Source organism: Thermobia domestica, chromosome 4 (genome assembly GCF_964235325.1).
Source record: "Thermobia domestica chromosome 4, izTheDome1.hap1.1, whole genome shotgun sequence".
Taxonomy (NCBI): Eukaryota; Metazoa; Arthropoda; class Insecta; order Zygentoma; family Lepismatidae; genus Thermobia; species Thermobia domestica.
This window is the reverse complement of record NC_137457.1, coordinates 246,873,545-246,896,326: the sequence shown is the minus strand read 5'-3', so window position 1 is coordinate 246,896,326 and position 22,782 is coordinate 246,873,545. Positions and strand designations below refer to the sequence as shown.

The window sequence follows — 22,782 nt, the reverse complement described above, 5'->3', positions numbered from 1 at the left end:
GAAAGATTTGACTTTTGTCTCTACTTTTAAAAGCCAACTCATATAGTAGACCTATTCACTGAATTCATTGGGCCTTATGCAGAGACATTCTGATGCGTGACTAGTGTCATACTAAAGAGTTCGACTAACATATGTTTCCTGTAGTAGTCAGGCCTTTAGTATGACGCTAATCATACGTCAAAATGACTCTGCATAAGGCCAATTATGTTTACTTTCATTCGTCCAGCGCCTTTGAGTGTCTTCTCATCATACCAGAGTGTGTAGTGACATGTGTTCATACGTCATCGTCATCAAAATTATCTCGGAGATATATAACTAGCCATCTGGGCCTAAGAACAGTATTTTCATATCATGTATTTAATTCTTATGTGCCATTTAGCAATAATAACCACATTTTATTGTGCTGTTAGATTTGTCCTAGATTTTCAAGAAATACGACGTCGTTCGTATTGAAATTCAGGTCTTGAGCAGACAGTGAATTCTAATGAGGTGCATGCAATTTATATCCTGGATTGTTCCTATACAACCATTTAATTGTCAGGTTGTTGTTAGGTAGTAAAAGTGAGTTTATTGCATGTGTGTTGCTATGTATGTATGTACCACTGCTTTCTTTGCTATATTGTTTTATTCATAGGCAATTGTATATGAATCAAGTGACCGTACAAATTAATTGGTCGCTTGCAACACATTCAGATTCACTAATTACTATTACAATAGGGTGAAGTGCTGTTTCGAATTAATGGTAATGCGGCGTTTTGTGAGTACTAACTTAATATTCGTGGACTTCTGATCATGGGCGTCCATGTAGGGAGGTTAGTGTTCCTCACGAGACAAGAAATAAGTCTGTCTCGTCTCTTGAGTTTTGTAAAAGTCTCGTCTCGTCTCCTCGATTCTAGAAGAATTGTTTTTATTTTTTTTTTGTCTCGTGTCGAAAATACTTCTTTGTCTTGTTTTTGTAAATTTATGTACAAAATTAATGCCTTGATTTATTTTTCTTCATTTGATCTGGAAACTATCAGAATCCTTCCAGGTCTTGAGATGTCCATGAAGGGTGTCATATAACATTGAAACCATTTTTATTGTTGAAATACAGGGTGGCCCAAAAGTAGGTATACAGCCCGGTACTGATTGACTCATTGCTTTTTATATAATTTCTTATTGTTTCCGGTGCTTGGGGTCCCTGGTTCGATCCCAGCTCGTGCCGTGTGGACTTTGTGGCAGACAAACACCATGCTTGTGGGTTTTCTCGGGGTTCTCCCGTTTCCTCCCACTTTCTTCATTCCACCATTTCACTCATTTCTCATTATCACCGTCTCCTTTAGCCTAACCGTGGGACGTAAAACTTAAAGATTTCATTTCATTTTTTTTCTTATTGTTATCCGTCAGATAGACTTAGTTTCTTTATTGTTTATTCTTAAAGCCTTTTTACTTATAGCTTAAGCTCGGAACAGCCGTGGCAAATAAACCCATAAGTTAGAATGTTATATCTGATCAATGCAGGGGTGTATACCTACTTTTGGACCACCCTGTATATCGTGTAATTACTTGCATATCTTGAAATATTGAAAATTGTTCTTTATTGTGTTCGTACAGTTACTCTATCAATTCATAGTTTTCGTGTAACACTATAAATCGTGTAACACTAAAACAACGTTGTCCGCAAGAAATTTCTCGTCCCATCTCGAATTTAAAAAGGTATAATATCGACTCGACTCATATTTTCGAGATGAGACGGAGAACACCGAGTTATAACAGGAGGCCATCCGGCTCTCTCTCTCCTTCGTCACTTCCAAAAAATTGTACTTAGGAAGAAATTGAAAGAAAACTACGTTAGTAAAATAACTAGCTATTTACCTAATTATTTATGTGTCAAGGACGCATTGTTTTCTAGTCTTATAACCACATTTGTGGTTTTAAAAGATATGCAGCAGTCTTATTAGCCATATCGAATACTGCCCTACAAATTGTTATAAGATAATGAAATTGTATTAAACATTGTATTAAACAATAGTTGGTTTGCACTAAAAGACGTGGTTACGACTGAAGCCGAAACCAAAATGACGCTGATGCATAATTTTCGACTTTCTCTATCCAAAGGTGTGAGAAATAATACAAAATAATCTGAAACCAATCATACGTGTTTTCTTTTTTAATTGTGTTTCATGCATCATTGTATAGTTCTATGTTATATGTTATGTTCTATGTTTTATCGTTCTTATTTTACAAGAGATCGCAAGTTTCCAATGTGATAATTTACATTCAGTTCTTTACGTATGTATTGAGTTAAATTGTGCAAAATAGATACTTATGTGCAAAATAGATACAGAGCATTAATGCAACTGTGTATCGTCAGCAGTTGAGCCGCGTTCAAGAAAAACTAAAAACTCTGGAGCCAGCACTTCTGAATCACAAAGGGGTCCTCCTGTTACAGGACAACGCTAAACCCCACGTGGCTAGGATGACCCGGGACACCATTCTACGCCTTGGATGGGAAACACTAATTGCATCTGCCATACTCTCCGGACATTACACTATCCGATTATAACCCGTTCCATTCCTTGGACAGTAACCTTTGAGGACGCCAGTTCAAATCCCAAGTAGAGGTTCAAAATTCACTTGATACTTTCTTCGCGTCACGGCCTACCAAGTTCTACTGCGATGGAATCCATGGCCGTCCAAAACGTTGACCGCGGTGGTTCAGTGGTAGAGCATTCACCTCTGGTGCATGAGGTCCCTGATTTGATCCCAACTCGCGCCAAGTGAACTTTGTGGTGGACAAACAACGTGTGCGTGGGTTTCCTCGGTGTTCTCCCGTTTCCTCGCACTTTCTTCATTCCACCATTTCACTCATTTCTCATCATCACCGTCTTCTTTAACCTAGTCGGCATAACCGTTGGACGTAAAACTCAAAGATTTTATTTCATTTCTTACATTTGTTTCTACTTACTTACTTGAGATGAGTATATTTAAGTGTAAAAAAGAACTTCAGGCATTCTTGGATATTGATATTTGTAATTTAATAGCAACAGGACTCTACTTACTTGGCTTTCGAGCCACAGTCAAATTTTACACTTTTTTCCCTTTACGTTGGCTTACTTTACCCTGATTTGAGACTTTTCTATTTCATTCTATTTTCCACTGAAAAGTATATGTAATTCAAAAGAAAGTAATTATGAATGATAATTAAATTGAAATTCATCGTAATTTGGCCCATGAGAAACACTTTACCATTTTATATTGTAAAAGCCAGATCCACGTGTGTTGTAACAGAGCGGTGCTTGAGTGACTGACCGTAGAAATTAAAACTCCGATTAGTAATAATTTCATAGGCTTGTTTTATTACAAGTGTAAACTCTTTAGTCAGTGGAGGGAAGGGTCTGGATCATGGGTCACAGTGGGTCGTGGTAGGTCAGAGTGGGCCACAGTGAGTGGTGAGTCCAATGAGTTGTGGGTCACGCTGAGTCAAGCTTTTATTGACTCACGCCATCCCTACTTCCGATGGTGATGGTTTAGTCTCCAGTGACACTCCTATGGAAGGGAAGGCTTGAAATGTAAAAATAGTCGAAAACGATCTTTAAATAAATAGTGACATTTATAATGCCATTTAAGGCCAAGTTCAGCCCCATTGATATGGGAGCTTAAAAAGGGGTGGAAAAATAAAAATGTCTAAAATAACCAAGATTAGTGTCCAATCTATTTTTTTCAGAGATTAGTGTCAGCTTTTTTCGGGATTCGGAAAACAGCTAATATGTCAAAAGTCCTATTACATTTTCATCGAAATAGCTCTCCTAAGAGGAAGTGAAATATAAAGAAAAGCACAATCCTGTTCTCCTCGTGTGAAGAACAGGCATTTCAACTAGTGTGGAGATAAAGCATTCATATATAAAGGTAAAAAAACACACACAAGCATATAATACACTGAAATTGTGAGCTGGATGATTCAGTGAAGAACCCTTGTTAATACCGTGTATTGTCACGGGAAATTGTGTACATTACATAGTGACGTGAGAATGTTCTATATTATTTTTTTGCCTGGAAAGAAGAATATAATTTCCAATTATGTCCCTATAGGTGATATTCAGTCTGAATCACAGATGTAATTTTCTGAGGGAAACAATCAAGGACTTTCTCATTATCCGGATGGAAAGAAAAAAAAAATGGGAAGAAAGAATCAACTACCATCAGTGGAGCGAAAACAGAAATAATATTCCCATAACGAAGTTTATTCGCATCATATAAGGATAGGTAGGGTATGGAACATGCTCGGAGATGCATCACGTGCCATAGTAAACTCGCAAATCAACATTCTTCCCTCTGCAATTTAGGTGTCAGTTTTCTGTCTGTTATTATCTGGTTAAAAAAGGAAGAAAATATAGAGATAAAAAAATGTAATTTCAATAAGTACGCAAAGTGCGTTTCGTGAAATCAATTTCTTGGAAGTTTTCATCGTTAGAAGTAGTATGAGCAACACAGGAGAAATCGAAGATATATACATATAATCTACTAGTTAAAAATGTATATTTTTCATATATTGTGTTTAGTATATTCTAGCAAAATAGAAACTACCAACTGTATCAGATTAGCTACATAGGCCCCGTGTAGCGTAGTTGCCAACACTTTCGTCTTTGTTTCGAGCGGTCCCTTGTTCGATTTCCGGTGAAGACGCTCGGTCGAAAAAGTGTAATAAGCTTTTCCAGGACAACCATCCTGAGTGAGGTTTTCTTGGTTTTTCCTCATTCACACCAGGCAAATGCTGGGGTGGTACCTAACTTATAGGTCCCAGACCGCTTCCTTTCTTCCCTTTCGTCGGATAGTGTGATCGCCTAGAGACGTCATCCCTTATACGTGGCCATAGATGCCGAAAGCCCAGAAATCTAATTCCTAACCTCTAATCCCTAAGATTAGAAACGAGCAAAATGCTTTTTAACGCCATCAAAATTTTACTCAAAACTTACGCATTAGAATTTACCGTCAAGCATGTTATTTTGTTAAATCTTGTCTTTGGACACTTATAATTAAACACAAATTTAAAGTTTAGAAAATCATAATTTCATCTTGTTAACTGTCCTATATAATGTCTTGCTCATGTTATAATCAGAAGTATGGTTCATGTATACTTTAGTATCAGTGTCCAAGGGCGCCGATACTGGGAGGGCCGCCCCCCCAAAGCTCATGTGGGCCCCCCTATTGTATTTATGTATATACAATATTTGGCATAATTTGAATGCAATTTGTCTTAAAATCCTTACATATATACCTTCTGTATCTGAATGCCCCCCCCCCAATTTACAGAGAAATCGGCGCCCTTGTCAGTGTCTATTTAACGCTTAACGAGTTTTCGTTACCATTTGGCTATACATTTTTTGATCTTGCCTGTTGCGTTTGAAGAGTATTATTTTCAGGTATTGTTCGTTGTGATTATTTGTGTACATACTTTCCGCGATGGTAAAGCATCTGTAGCCCCCTAGTGACAACTCTGGTGAATTTTAAGCGGGAAGTAGTCTGTGGATATGTTGTTTTGCAAGCAGTGCTGGAAGCAGACAGAAAAGGTAGTGAACCGTTAAAGGTTAACAGGTGCCGTGGTTAGGATACAACATCAATTTTTAGGTTTACAAAAAATAATATTTTTTTCTCGAGTTTCTTTGTTCATCTCGATGTCATATACACAAAAATCCTCTCGTCCTAGGCGTCGAGATGAAGTGTTCCTGACACATTTCCGTATCGGACACTTTCATCTGACACACAGTTATTTGCTGCGTGATTTGAATCGTGCGTATTGTGAGGAATGTATTGTCCCACTGAGTATTCAGCAAATTCTTGTCGAATGTTCTGAATACTCAGATCTCAGAGAGCGTCAGGGACGACTGCTTACACATGACAGTGCATTGATACTATTGAGTGTGTACTTGCTTTTATGCGCGCTTGTAATATTGCTCACGTTCTCTGAGCTTTTTTTTAGTCCTCTGCTTTTTTTATTTATTGTTGTTACTTTTATTTCCTTCTAGCTTGTATTGTTTTTACTATTTATTGTTATTGTTATATATATTTCCTATTTCTTGGTATTGTTAAATATTTGTTATTCTCATATATTTAGTATTTTATCCCTTAGGTTTTTAATTCAATCTTGCAGCAGTTTTCTGTTTGTTATATTTTGATATGTTCGTTTTTGCATTTCATTTAGGGGCAGTCCGTATTTTTGATGAGTCATGTTGATCGTGACGGGGACAAATAGCCTCGATGCTGACATCCCAATTAAATCTCAATCAATCAATCGATGACATATCGATTGATAAGGTAACTCCACGTATATACGCCAGTGCATCTAAATACGCCAAGTGTTCAGTGCTGGGACGTTTCCGACAAAATCCGCTAGAATGTGCCTCCAGTATGTGCAACGGGCTTGGATAAGTCAGATTTCACTAATACTCCGGCAGACAGCGATGAAACCGTCACACCGTGCAGCGTTGTTTGCTTCGGAAAGATTCCGTGGGAAGGCGTTAGGTAATGATCTGTTCTTAGCACCGTGCTAAGTCAGAACATTACCGATTGTTTACAACAATGTAGGGGATATGCACGCAGTGCGCGCCGCACGTATGCCATCGATACACATGAGATTGAAATGCTACCAGGAAAGGAAGACCCTGTAGCCCCATTACTTGCCGTACCAGAACCCAGCCTGGCTGTTCTGGAATCTCATGAACAGCTGTCATAGCCAGTGCAGTAGAACGGATGGCTGACACTACCTATGAAAATAGTGATGATGCGCAAATCCTGGACGAGATTATCTTCCAGGCTTGAATTCGCTCCTGGAGAAAGTCAACCAGTGGCGGCTATTGTTAGTGTTGCAGCGTTGCGCAACGACCAAAGTATTTCAAGAAAAAATATTATTATCAATAGTAGTAAAGAACAGAAACAATACTTTTTAATACTCGCATATATACACTTTAAATAACATATTTTTTACTTCTGTAACTGTCCGTTCCGTTAATCCGTTTTAAAAAGCGAAAAATAATCCGTCACAGAGTCTCTAATTTATATTATGTTGAAGCGAGCATACAACGACCAGATTCCTTCAGCGCGGCAATTGGAGCAAATGTTAAGTCTCCTTTCCCCTATCTCAGAAGTTAAAGGGATTGGTCGTTGCAGTGCTTCTGCAACACAGCACGGTTTCCAGTGAACGAGAAGGTTTTTCGCGCTAAATAAGATTTCTGAATTTTATTTCACTAGCAATTAACAAATGAAATTTGTTTTTATGCATTCATATTTTTAAATTACGGGACCATACTGAAGCAAATCAATATAATGACAATTAAAAAAAGTGATTGCAGAATTACAAAATAAGAAAGAAAATAGGCCTACCTAGTAGAGTAGAAAACAAATGAAAATAGACCCGCATTTACAAGTTAATTCTTTGCTTATATTGATAATGAAGGCTTCTTCTACAGTAATTTGTGAATCAAATTTTAATAAGTCAGTATGTATTATCGCCCACCCCTGTGGATAGTATTTTAGTATATACATATTTCTTTTATAAAATAAGTATATTTTATACTCTTGATAATTTCCATATAAAACTGTATGATGGGGAACGCCACATTGAATTTGGGACTAGTTAGCAAGCTCAGGGGCGTACCCACGAGAGGGGGGGGGGCACCGGGTCCGGATCTCCGAAAAATTTCAAAACTTGACTAATATTTTTGTAGGCTTTTCTCACGAACTACACTTGTTTAACAGAGCAATGATTGATGTAGGCTAAATATTTTATTTTACGCCTCATCATGTACTCTTTCTTTTCTTATAAAAATAATCGTTCTATCATTTTTTATAAAAATATAGGGGTGGACAAACACCGTGTGCGTGGGTTTTCTCGAGGTTCTCCCGTTTCCTCCAACTTACTTCATTCCACCATTTCATTCATTTCTCATAATCATCGTCTTCTTTAGCCTATCCGGCATAATCGTGGGACGTAAAACTCAAAGATTTCATTTCATTTTTTTTTCTAAAAATATAGGTGACAGTAATTAAGAATTACTTAGTGTCTTTTCGGGTGCAGTATGAGACAGGTTCCATATTATGTAGACGTATTGGACCTTCCTCAAATACTTTGGACTCCTCCCAGCTAACATTTCTGGGCGTAGAACTAGCAATGCTGCTTGTTTTGATGTTCTTTGATTTTTGGCTTCTGTTACATGCTGATCCTACATCTGGCGGGTTTCGAGGTTTCCTTTCCAGAACATATGACATTAATAAGCATTGTTTCGTCTCATGTGGAAGTATATTATGTTCATCGTGTATTGCGTAACAACCAAGACGGATGATTTGGAATGTAGTTTTTTTCTTTTACGCAGATGTGTGTGTGTGTGTTGATGTATGAATATGTGACATTCGGAATTCATATACCAGTACCTCTTTGTATCAGCTGTTTTGGTTTTTAATTATTAGATTTAATTTTATTGTGTGTGCTTTAATTCTGTAAATAACCTACAAATTCTGAATGAATTGTATACAATGACTTCTGTAAATAACTTACAAAAAACATTGACCAGCTTTCAACAGGAAAAACTTGGAATTAAGGCTTAGACAAAACAAGCAAAGGGCAATTCAGGAGAGTGTTCGAAAAAAAAAATCCAGTTTAAATTTACAAGATATCTTATGGCAGTAATGTTGTTTGCACTAGGTGCATTTCCTCAGTTTATTTTCAATTTTCCTGGATAAACTGTGAATAAAGTGTGCTCAATGTACATTATTTTATAACACTAATCTCTGCTACGAACTCTCTTCAGACAACGCTGAAGAGGAATTCGGATCACTGTCAGGGATTGAGTTTGCTAGAATGAATCGTTCGCAACAATCTAGAAAAAATATTTAGTGAATCTACAAAGCTTCTGAAATTAATATTAATTCTACCTATGGCGTCAGCAAAATAAGAAAAACTTTTTTCCACATCGAAAAGAATTGACACTTTCAAGAAATTGAATGTCCCAAGAAAGGTTATCACCATTGGTTATGCTTTCTATCGAAAACGACCTGACAATAAGAATACCAGCATGTATTAGACAGATTTCAACCAGCATGTATTAGACAGATTTGCTCCAATCAGAGAGAGGAGAATGAACTTACTAATTAATTAAGGTGCTTAATCGGATAAAATGTTCTTCATTTTTTTATTTTTTAAAAACAGAATTTTATTTAATATAACATGTCACATAGCATTTGCATCTAAAGTTATGCTGATTAGTCAGTGAGTCAACTTTATATCTTCTGTCTCTTATCGTTCATACTGCAACACCCGAAACCACAATCCATCAGCCGCCACTGAAGTCAACTATCATCACATAAGAAAATACCCGAAAAATCCGATCCATCTCTTGGCCTTGACCCTGACGAAAGCTTCACTTCAATGCTGGTGACTCCTAGAGTGAAAAAGGGTACGAATTTCAGGTGTCGTATACTGAACAGCCGAGCCTTAATTCTTTCACGCTTAATATTCGCCCAAGACAATGAAAACAAATGTGACAACGTAGTGAAGAAGGAAGTCATCAAAAAAGATTTTCGACAAGACAAAACAACTGTGTGTTGAGATGAAGAAAGGAAACGAACAAAGGCAATCGCAGAGAAAAGGAAAACAAGCAAAGAAGCTTGAGAAGATGTATATGTATAGTTCTCCAAGTTCGGTAGGAAAAGAAGAGTGGTACTGTTTTATGTGTGACTGTGATGATGTCCTGGTTATGCGAGCTTGTAGTGTGTGTGGAAAATACGTTCACGAGGAATGTGTAGGACTGACTGCAGAAGACAAAGATGTTTTCATTTGTCCCACATGTTCCATGTAATATCGGTGTAGTTTTTCCTTCTTTTTTTTTTTTAAAGAAACAGTACAGCGACACTGTTTTTTTAATCTTCTTATGGATTAAAACTTTTCAATTTGGAACTTGTTAACTTTGAAGATTATCGTTTTTCCATTTCATCTTTTTATCTTCATCTCGCACTTTGCTTTTTATTGTAATGCTTCTTATCATTATTTTGCTTCACCGATATTGTGTAGTAATATTTGAGTTCGCATAATACAGACGAATGAAAGCAGTTGCAAGATTTCTTACAGGTTTCTAGTAGTATCTTAGACTGGGCGTAATTACCTGCACGTGTTGGTAAATACTGCACTTTGTTACACATTTTTTTCTTTTACTTTGGGTACAACACAGAAGTGAGTGGTATCACTGCCACACATTTTTCTACACGCGGTAAAGGCTACTCTACAACGCACATGTGTTGTTCTTTGTATTTCATGAAAATTAAGGCCGTAAACAATTCAGCATCCTTCACGTGGCGTATTTACCGGCACCTACCTTATATACAGTTACATATAAAAGTTATATACCTGAACGAAGGATATCAAACGAAATTTTAAAAGGACGATAGAATAAACAATAAGAAAATGTTTAAACTTGTCGTCTGGAAAAATTAAGAAAATGAGATAGGGCCTACGCCTCTTTGCCTCGAGAGGGACTATATATATATATATATATATATATATATATATATATATATATATATATATATATATATATATATATATATATATATATATATATTATACTATGATGTGCATTTTTTCGTTAGAAGCTAGTGTAGAATCTGCTTATCAACTTTTTCTATACAACAAGAATTTGTTATATTTTGATATTAAAACTGATTGATATAACACTTTTTTTTTGACACTTTGAACGTTAGAGTTTGTAGCCACAATCCATACATAATTAAAGTCATTGGTGAAAGGATATTCTTAGTGCAGGCTTATCAAGTTCAAATCTTTGTTTAAAATGATTTGAACAATTGTTGAAAACATTTTGTATAAATTGTTTGTTTAAAAATTTTTTAACCTTAGTACTGTAATTATAGCTCATACTCTAAGGTTGTTTGACGATCATCGTCGTGTGATCCCCGCCTCTAACAACCTTCCTGGATTTAGCTACCATCCTCAAATTAGTATAGAATGCGCCACTGGAAATTTAGCCAAGCATATGGTTACTTTTAACTAGTATGACATGATGGGTACTTAAACTTCGTTGTAACTATTATATTATTATTATTATTATTATTATTAAGTGTTTTGCCTTTTGGCAGGACCTGGTACTAATGAGACTTATTTATTTATTTTCGGTTCGGTCCTGTCCTGACTGTTCCAAGTTTCTTTATTTTCAGCTTCCTCTTTTAATCTCGAACGTTTTCATATTTTTTTCACGTCATGTAGCATTTGGCTCTTCTATCCTATTCCATCTTTCCTTCTATGTCGGTATGAACAAGACAATTTCTTCACAAGATGTGTCCAATCCAATTGGCCTTCCTACGAAGGATGCTAGCTAAAAGCGTTCCCTTCTCTTCTACCCGTTTCAAAATATCTTCGTTTGTTGGTGTCCATTTTATCTCCTCCATTTTCCTCTAACACCACATTTCGAAGCTCTCTGAATATTTCTTCTCTAACTTCCGTAGTAATGATCAGGTTTTTGAACCATACAGTCCAATACTCCGTATATAGCACTTGACCAACTTTCTCTTTAGTCCAATATTAAGAGTCTTCATCCTGGTGAAATTAAAATACCGCTAATTTTACAGTAAGTATGTGATATCTTCAGATAGATAAAAGATAATCGAAATGTGGAACAAGAGCGCCCTAGACAATATTATTTTACATGAGAAACCGTTATCACGACTCACTTATCTGCTTTCGATTTCGAGCCATTTTGAAAATCGGCATTTATTTTCGCGTTTGAAAACAGCTGAAAACAGAAAGCCAAAACGGTACCTTACGCAAAATAATATTATCTAGGACGCTCTTGTTCCACATTTCGATTATCTTTTATCTATTTGAAGATATCACATAATTACTGTAAAATTAGCGGTATTTTAATTTCGTCGGGATGAAGACTCTTAAGCTTGCTAGTTAAGGGTGATGTTTTCTTGTTGAATATTTTTTTGGTTTTGGCAACTTTTGACCTGATATCTTTGGTGCAATAAGCGTCTTTCGTCAGAATACTTCAAATTATCAACCTTTTCAGGTTCTCTGTGTTATACCTGCCGCAGCTGAGAAGCTTCCATATTCCACAGTTTTCCGCTAACCTTTTTGTCTTCACGTATGATCTGTCTGTTTTTATATCATCCATTAATTGTAGTCTCCTTCGCTCCCTCCCCTTCTTTCCTGCCATCATACCCTCTAGGACGTCCTTCATGATACAATTTATTCTTAGGCAATGTCCCAATCAGTTTCTCTTACTCTTCTCAATAATACCCCACCATTTCTAATATCCTTTCATTCGTTTTCCGATCGACCCAACTAATTCTTTCCATTCTTCTCCACACCCACATTTCGAAGGCTTCCAGTCGTTTTTCATCACTTTTACGTAATGTTCACGTTTCCACCCCATACAGTACAACACTCCACACGAAGCATTTTATGAGTCTTTTTCTCAACTTTTTATTCAAGGTTTCACAAAACAAACTTTTCTTATTTCCTAAGGCTTCTTTCGCCATTCCTATCCTTGCTTTTATTTCACGTTCGCACTTCATGTTATTACTAAGAATACTACCCAGGTATTGAAAACTATTCCCTTGTTCTATTTTCTCCCCTCCCACTTATATTTGACACGCTTCGTTCCAATCACCATGGCTTTTGTCTGTCTAACATTTATTTTCATCCCATATTTTTCACAGCCCTTCCTCAGCTTTTCTAACATCTTATTGATTTTCTTTAAGCTCGCTTATGATAGCTGATGTATTCAAATACTAGTTCTCAACCGGTGTGTCGCAACACACTTGCGTATCAATAAGTTCCATATGGTGTGTCGCGAAATTCTAGAATTTAAAAATCATGAGCCATTTAATAAATTAGTGACAATCAATTTTGAGACAGAGTGTACCAGTCAACGTCTCTAGTGGCAGCATAGAGTACTCAGTGGCAGCATAGAGTCACTACTTCATAGAAACTTAGACCCCTAATAGTCTTACACTACTATAGTGTATAGTATTACTAGTAGATTGCCAGTTCTTGGCACAGGGAGAATACTTGAGTTGAATTGAGTTGATTTTGAGTTTAACGTCCCTTTCAGCAGCGAGGCTATATGAGACGTGGACTTACTGATTAACGTGGAATCCGAACCACATGAGCTCCAGCCGGAAATCAAACCCGGATCTCCCACGCCAAAGGCGTGTACGCTAACCGCTTAAGCACGAAGGAGCTCCAGGGAGAATACGTTTCATTTTGGACATATAGTACTAATGGGGGATGCATTTGGATTTAAGAGCACGGAAGTATCACTCTTCGTCTCAAGTAACCCCGAAAACGATCGATTCGATACTAATATCGGTCATTTTCGATTATTTTTATATATATATATATCCTCCCTCCCCTTCCCCTGAGTTCTACCGTGAAAGTAAAATGATAAAAACCATCTATTCCCGAACTTCTATGTTGAACATTTGATCGAGATCGGTAAGATGGTTCACTAGTTAAGTATATATATATATATATATATATATATATATATATATATATATATATATATATATACAGTATATATATCTTCTTCACCCGTTCCGTAAGTTTTACCGTCAAAGTAAAATGATAAAAACCATCGCAGGCCTGAACCTAATCTATATTGAAAATTTAATTGAGGTCGGTCGGGTGGTTCAAGATTTATGAGGTCACAAACATAGTCACTTTCAATTTTATATAATTATTAGATTAATTAAAATAATTGTGTTTGTTTCGTGGGTTTTCAATATCAAGTATGTCGTCAGTAAAAAAAGCTTGGGAACCACTGTATTAAGACATTAACCCGACATTTTATATATATATATATATAGTTGCTGAGGCAACTTCACTCATCTTTTCTCAGTTCCAAAGAGATTTAAGCTTTTTTCAGCTTGTCATAGCAATTATGAATTACGGGAAGTGTTCCACTCCGTTAAAACTTTCTTCCTATTTACATAGTGAATGGAGTTGGTTTATCAATCTTCGGTATCATCAAACGTGAAAAAAGCCGCTACTGACTTCTGTATGTATATTTCATATGTGACCGCTAGTTCATTCATATGATCTATAATAGAGATTATATATATATATATATATATATATATATATATATATATATATATATATATATATATATATATATATATATATATATATATATATATATATATATATATATATATATAATTCTTTTTATTAAATATATCCTTTCTTTTACGGCTTTCTGACATATGATTCTCTATTTAGAAAAAAAAATCCCTTCTACAGTTTTGAACTTTCAAGTTTTCTGATTTTGGACAAAGATTGTATTGTGTCATAGTAGTAGTTTTTTTTATTTAATCTGTTCTTTTTTTATTTTTAGATAGATAGACACTGAAAAAGAACACACACAAAAAACCGAGAATGTCAAGTGTGACTGCACAGAAACAACGACTTCTTTCATCAACCTTGTTTTTTCTGAAATCTAAAACTGTTGAATAACTAATTTCAGCTAAAAGACATTTTTCTTGCACGTCTTGCGAGCCAAGAAGCTCTATCTTGATCCTTACCGCTTTCCATTTCCACTCCATTATTTTTCTTCATTTCTTTCTATTTCTTTTCTTTTTAAGGACAAGTATTTCAAAGTTCGTTATGGATTCTAGCGTACAATCAACTGATTCTGTCTTTTCGTCGTTTCATACATAACACGCATCATATATTAAATTATTTATATGGTTTCGAGTTCAAGATGAATAATAATTAGTTAATACATGGTTTGCTCAATAAATAACCAGAAAAGTTGTATAAAGGGACTGTAAAATATGTCTGTAACTGTTATATGTGGTGCCATTGTAGAGTATTGACAGGCGAGGCTTTGTTACACGTTCATCAGACACGGGACACTGGGAAACAATTCAATGAGACCAGCTGAACCTGAGCTCTCTACACAGCGCATCATTCACATATGAGCATGAATCTCCTTGTCATTCCTCACAACATCTGTACATGTTCCTTTCCGGAACTAACTGAAAGACGTCCTGATAAAAATCGGCAAGCGGTACCATAAAGGGAAGATTTTTTTCAATATCTCGCACCGTTTGCAAGATTTGAGCCTACTTCTGGTTGGAGTTTCTAATTCATGTGTGATCAGTGTTTTCTTTCTTCTTGTATGCAGTAATAACAAATACATTGCATACGCAATTAATTATAATGTCAGTTATATATGGTGTTCATTGGGCAAAACACTCCGAACAATAAAGAGTCAACTTACGTTAGACTGGAGAAATGGTTATCCTTCATTTTTATTATCATTTCGGAATAAAAGAAACGCCTGAGAGACATGCAACTCCTTTATACACATTTGTAATGTTGGAATGTATAACTAGTATGATATGATGCTTTTTGAAAAAAAAAATTCAATACTTCCAATGTACCTCTAAAAATGTAATAAATAAATACTGCCAATGTTTTTAAATATTCTATTAGAACTGGAAAATTAACACAAAATTTGGACTCGGCCAGTAAAAACGGCACGTTTCTAGCACTTGTGGTTTTCGAGATCTCATTGTGGAAAGTATTGGAAACAAACATATAAACTTTTCTTTGAGGACAAACATACAAACCTAGCATTTTAATATATACATAGTAGGGCCATTACAGGTTGGCTCAAATATGGATTAGTGAAATGTAGTTAGAGTTCTATTAAGTTATGAGATTGATAGCAATTCGTCACGAGGGGCAGCGGTGGCTCAGTAGTACAGCGTTCACCTCTGGTGCTTGGGGTCCCTGGTTCGATCCCCGCTCGCGCCAAGTGAACTTTGTGGTGGACAAACACCGTGTCCGTGGGTTTCCTTGGGGTTTTCCCGTTTCCTCCCACTTTCTTCATTCCACCATTTCATCCATTTCTCATTTTCACCGTCTCCTTTAGCCTAGCCGGCATAACCATGGGACGTAAAACTCAAAGATTTCATTTCGTTTTTTTGTTTTTTTTTTAATTCATCACCGCATGACATTCCGATACGGTGGTGACTGTATAAGTCGAACACATGTGTACAAGTGGAGTGGGAAGCTTAAACAACGAGGATACTCCACCTTCAGGTGGTTCGTTCACTACACTCATATAATGAAACATTGCTAAAGTGCAAGTCGTGTGAATTTTGTTTTGCGACCAAAAGGGGTCAATTTTTAAAAATTACATTTTAAAAAAATGTTATAATTTAAATACTATGAGCTACTCGAAAGTTTTGTGCGAAAAACTGAAACAAGCGATTCTGCAGAAACGATGTGGTTCAGTATCGAATGGTATTCTTTTGTTCCATGGCACTGCGAGGCTAAAAACTACAAATGCCACATTGTCTATCATTGATGGCTTCTGGTTTGATTACTTCACCCTTCATACTCTCCCGGTATCCCACCTTCAGATATCCAAGTATTTGGCCCACTTAAAGTGAATCGAAGTTCCAGAATGACGAAGTTCACTTAGCTGTGTTTGAGTAGTTACCGCACTCGTCCAAAAGAGTTTGTTTCTCTATGGAGTCAGTACCCTTGTTAATCGCTGATGTTAAGTGTATTCAACTAAGGTGTATCATGTTAAAAATAATATTTTGCTGCACATATTATAACAAATATTCTGCAGAAATGTATTTCCTGTTACTAAGAGCATTGTACTAGGTATTTCAGATAAATTTATATGATTCTTTGATTGGCATTTACGTCCTTTGTCAGCAACGAGGATGCATAAAACGGAACCTACAGTTTATAGTGGTTAGTTGGTTGATTTTGAGTTTAGCATCCCTTTCAGTACTAAGGCTATATGTGACCTGAACTAGCGTGGGATTCCAGCTAGATGAACTCTAACTAAAAATCCAACTCTGGTCTCCCACGCAGGAGGCACATAGAGGTGGTCTTTGTTCTTGCATTCATTAACCCATGAATTTTACACATATTCAAAAGATTAACCTCACTATCAACATCATGTTTTACAAATGTTAGTACTGTTAATTCACATCCAGCGCAAAGACCCTGTACACTTTCGGCCATGTTTACCTGAAAATTATCCACAATCCAACCGTTATGACGCAAACTGCGTCATTGAAATATTTGGGGGGGTTAAAAATCTATATAAATATGTTTGAGAGGGTGTAAAAATTAATCAAAAAGATTTTTTTCATGGAAGAACACCTACGAATAGGCAATTGAGGGGAGGTGCGTCATGGACATGAGGGGTGGGTGGGCACCACTGTTTATACCGCTTATCAAAAGATATTACACATAAATTACGCTTTACTTACATGTTATCAAGTACACAAGCAGTCACATTATTCATTTCTTCTAGGTAAATTTTCAAAATTTTGATAAAAACGGACGGGCAACTTCGCAAGTTAATCCTAAACAAGAGCCTAAGTAAAGTTTAAATCCTTATTTCACAGTAGATCATCTCTCGTTCTTGATCTTAATATTCATAGATATTTTCCGTTAACTTTACTGCTACTATCAGAAATGAGTTACCAGCACTACTGCGGATGCTGGAAATGTCCCGTGTTTTGATTCAAACGTTGGTTCACACGTTTCATTAGGTTGACAGCAACTTTACGAAGATTAGACGTGTTAATGTTCTCAATGGTACTGCTAATGTTCGTTTCCAGGTCTTGAATAGTTCGAGAATTGTTCTTGTATACCTCTTGCTTTAAATAGCCCCATAGAAATGAATAGCAGTGTTGCCGGGTGCATGTAAACTAAGTAAAAATTTTATCATGATAATTTCAAACTTTGTTTTTCACTGTTTTCAGGAATTGCATAATGCAAACAGATCCTTAATACACCTTTTGTTGCACTGAAACATCATAAAAGTTGCCAATTCACAGGGTTAATTTATGAAAACTACGATTTCCCTAGTTCCCCCTTACAGAGGCCTCATCCGATTAGCTATCGATGGAAATGAAAAATTCTTTTTTCTGCTCCATAGTTTTCAAGCTACTCCAATTAAACAAACTGAAAATTAACAACAGAACATCCATACGTATGAGTAAATTTACATGGTTTGAAAAAAAAGAAAAAAGATTTACAACTTTGGTTACATCTGGCAACTTTCTGTAGTTCCTAGTGCATTTCAATTGTTGTGTCCTAGTTTTAAAATATGCATGAATAAGGCTTCAGTTTGGTATAACCATTATTCGTGTATCACTTCAGGTTCAGAAGTTCTACTATCCCAAATTCTGGGTTGCATTGTATATTCAACACCCTGTATAAAATGGTTTGTTCCCTCCCCTAACTTCTACCGGGCCCCCTCTACATTTTTGGCTGGATAAGGGCCTGATCCGAACCACATGAGCTTTCACCGGGTTTCGAACCAGGGTCTGTTGCACCAAAGGCGCATGCGCAAATTATATAGCTATGAGGGAACGTTCACTGATCATTATTTCTTCTTTCAATGCCAGCTTATAAGAAAGAAGCCTTAAAGGGCAGCGAAACAGTGATTAATTCTGATGCAATAAGTTACTTGTTTTTGAATCAGGCTGTGAGGTTTGTGGTGTACGTAACGTATAACATCAAGTCTGTGAAATTTCTCAGTATTGTTCCCATTCTTGCCTCAATCGTAAATTCTCCAATCCTTTCATGTATCACGAGTCTTCTTTAGCATATACAGGACATAAATAACTATAAGATCTCCAACTAAAAGTGTGTTTCCAGATTTTCTGTTAAGAATTTCCTCTCTCCGTGACAAAGCTATCCAGCGAAGAAGAAAAAAAAACAAATACTCGAGTTGAAATGAAATTAAACTGCTGGGATGACATTATCTTCAATCTTTGAAAAGCCATGTGTGTTCTCTCCCCCCCCCCCATTTCTGGTATTTTTTCCTTTTTTTTCAGCGTGTGACTCGCGAACACAGGCAATATTGATGCAAGGAGTTAAGCGACACGTGACAGGTTGTTCTTGTCCCACATGACACAGCTAAAGGAGGGAGAATGTAGAATGTCTGCTCTGTCTTTTTTCTTTTAATATTTTTTTTCTCTATGTCCTTATAAACATATGTCAACTGTTCAGTACAGTGTATCGTGCACCTGTTTGGTTGACAAAAAGAAAGGTGGCAAACACCTGTTTCATTTGACAGCAATAAGGGTAAAATTGATTGAAAAAAAAGAACAACTTCTAGTAATTCATATTTGATACGTGCTTACTGTGTATTTACCGTATACGTGGTATTTGGAGTAGCGGCGTACGCAAGGGAAGTCCCAGATCTTAACTTTTTCCTTTGAACAAGATATGCATATATATATATATAGGGGGTCTATATATATATATATATATATATATATATATATATATATATATAGTACGCGCGGAAAGTATTGACGCCTAAAGCTTAATTTCAATATTTTCCGCTTTTTTTACGTCGCTCTCTGGCAGGAAAGATCCACCTGTAGTGTTTCTTTCTGTGGAGTAACAACTTTCAACTTGCTCTGGTGGGTCGACGGGATTACTTGACGTGTGCTCGTGCGCTTGGTATTTCGTGTAATTTTGTTGCTGCACTGTGTGTGTTGTGATCTAATTTCTTTGTGACCGCGGTGGCTCAGTGGTAGAGCGCTCACATCTGATGCTTGAGGTCCCGGGTTCGATCCCAGCCCCCGCCAAGTTAACTTTGTGGTGGACAAACACCGTGTACGTGGATTTTCTCGGGGTTCTCCCGTTTCCTCCCACTTTCTTCATTTCATTCATTACTCATCATTCATCATTGTCTCCTTTAGTCTAACCGGCATAACCGTGGGACGTAAAACTCAAAGATTTCATTTTCATTTTTTCATAGTAATTATAAAATGGTAAAAATGACTGTACAAAGACAATGAAAAAACATTTATTGACGTTTAAAGATTCGCAAGTTATTAGATAATATACTATAATAATAAATATGATTTAAAAGTTGTTATATCATGCCGTTCGTGAATGTCTCGTAACTCGAAACGATACTGATAACTTCTAGACGAACTTTTAAGATCACGGCATAAATTTTATTCATAATTTACAAAAGAAAACGAGAACATTGTCAAGACAAAGCAAGCAAAACTCTTCGAGAATCGAGATGAAACGAAAAAAAATTCTTGGAAAACCGAGACGAGATTATACTTTTGCAAAGTTTGCGAGACGAGACGAGAAAACCTTATTTCTCGTCGCGCGTCATCTCGTGAGCATCATTATGCAAGAGTATGTTAATCCTACCCTCAGCGCCGTAACTTAGAATTTTTTCTGGGGGGCAAGCATTAATACGCGTATTTGGGCCCCGTAGAAAAAGTTGTTTTTCTAATTCTTGGGCCCCTCTTTCCAACTTTCTCTTACTCTTTATGGGCCCCGAAGTCTGTGGGCCCTCCCGCTCAGCAAGGTCTGCGGGGTCGTTAGCTACTCCTCTGGGTCCGTTCCATACACGACAAATTAAGGGGACAATGTTAACAAATCCCAAAGCCATATGAATAAATATTTTTTCTAGAGCCCCTAATAGTAGACATTTTTCTACTGTAACGGACCCACGACTCAGTTTTGCTTATTTACGTTGTGTGTGCTGTTTTGTTTATGTAATGTAGTAAACCTGTTTGATACTTCATTTATAATTTTATGTTGGTATCGTATATGGACTAAGAAAAATTTGTCTTAAAATGGGGCCCCCTCGACCAGTGGGGAGCTTCCCTGGGGGGCACTTGACCCTCTGCCCCCACAAGTTACGGCCCTGCCTATCCTGCTCATGGCCATTAGTGATGAGCGCAAGTCTTGGTCTTGCAGTTTTTGCAAGATCAAGACCAAGACCAGGAATCCCCATGCAAGACCAAGACCAAACCCAAGGGGTGCAAGACCAAGACCATACCTGCAAGACCAAGACTTGCGCAAGAGTCTTGGAGAAGTACCGGTACTACTTGATTTTTTTTATAGAATGTGGAAAGGGGAAAAATCACTAGACCCTATATCTTTCACATGAATTTCTTGGCTTCAGTAAAAATGTCGCTGGAGTGAATGTGTTCCCAGCCTATATGGTGGCTCAGTGGTAGAGCGTTCACCTCTGGTGCTTGGGGTCCCAGGTTCGATCCCAGCCCCCGCCAAGTGAACTTTGTGGTGGACAAACACCGTGCTCGTGGGTTTTCTTCATTCCTCCATTTCACTCATCTCTCATCATCACCGTCTCCTTTAGCCTAACGGGCATATCCGTGGGACGTAAAACTTAAAGATTTCATTTCATTTTCACTTGCTGCAACTGAGAAGCTTCGATGTACGGTAGTCCTTAGCTAGTCTCATTGTCTTGACTTAGCAATTTTCAGTTTTAATGCCTTCCTTCAACTAGTCTCCTTCTTTCCCTCCCTCTGTTCCCTTCCACCATACCCTCTAGCACGTTCCTCATAATACAGTTAATCCTCAGCCAACATCTTCCTGCTCTTAACAATATCTAAAATTCTTTTTTTTTTTTTTTTCCTTACTACTACTGTTTGTAACACCTTCTAATTCGTTTCCTGTTCAACCCAAAGAAGTTTGTTCAATACAAAGATTAGCTAATCGTCGTAGAAAAGGAAAGAGCAACCTGACGCCTTTAGGGTGTAAAAATAATTTTGCAATTCATGGTATTTCAATAATCTGTGCCGTCTGGATTTCCTTTCATGCGTCTCAGAGGTAACCTCCCCAGTTTGGGAACAAGTGGAGTGTTGGATCTGTTAAAAGAAATAAGAAGATTACGAAACGTTGTGGTTTATCTTAGAAGTAGTAAAGCGTGGACACCATTTAGAAAAAAAAATCAAGGTCACGCCTATGTTGCACACTAGCATCATACTTACTTGAAGGTAAATTATATTACATTTAGAAACATACATTGTATTTCCGTTACTATTGGCGCATTGTAGAATTTATTTTCCCTTATATCCAGAGTAAAATTTACGTATGAAAAGCATAAGATTACTTAAAAGCAAGACTTGCAAGACTCTTGCAAGCAAGACCAAGACCAAGACTGGATGTGCAAGACCAAGACCAAGACCAAGGATTCCAGTGCAAGACCAAGACCAAGACTACCTGGGTCTTGGTCTTGATCTTGCATTTGCTCATCACTACGTGGCCTAATAAAGTATAATCCTATACTCATTAAATTCTTTTCTGTAAATTTTCTAATAGTTTGACATAGAGGATGGCACTTCTGTTACCAATGTTATATTTTAACAGTTGCATGAAAGCAATAAATAAACAAAATAGAAATGATTACAAATAAAGAAAGAAAACATTGAAAAGTATCTACCGACGCGCAATGATGTCTAGATAATAGCACGTCCTAAATTACGCCACTAAATGGTATGTGTCAATTTCCTGTATTCTTGTTATCAATTAACCCGTTCGTTTACAAGAAGAACGAATTTTAACTTAATTCTTCTTATTACCTCAGTTGAGGTTTTTAGTCACCTTAATTAGAAGTGTTATTGATAATAATTGTTATAATAGTGTAAGTTGGTTGTTGGTCAGTATTTTAATTAAATTGTTATAAAAGTTCGATATGTCATAACCATGAGGTACATTGGATTGTGAGACATAATTCTCCTTTAATTTCTTTACTGTGGGATAAAATAGTAGGCTACCTTTTATTTTTTAACCCCCCACTGTGACAGAAATTGAAAGCAATTAATTGGCAAGTTATGTCTCGTAAAATCCCTCTGAACGGAACAATAAAAAGGAAGAAAACACATTATATAACTATGTTTTCCTACTGAGAGAGGGCGCGCTTTTTTGAAAGCATAGAAAAACAGTAATGGGAGGAGAATGCA

The 22,782-nt window shown here is 36.7% G+C and overlaps 1 protein-coding gene across 2 annotated transcripts in view; it reads left to right on the top strand.

Annotated features, from left to right (window-relative positions):
• Positions 1-22,782, top strand: part of LOC145683956 (uncharacterized) — a 248,482-nt gene that overhangs the window by 35,159 nt on the left and 190,541 nt on the right. The gene's annotated exons all lie outside the window — the stretch shown is intronic.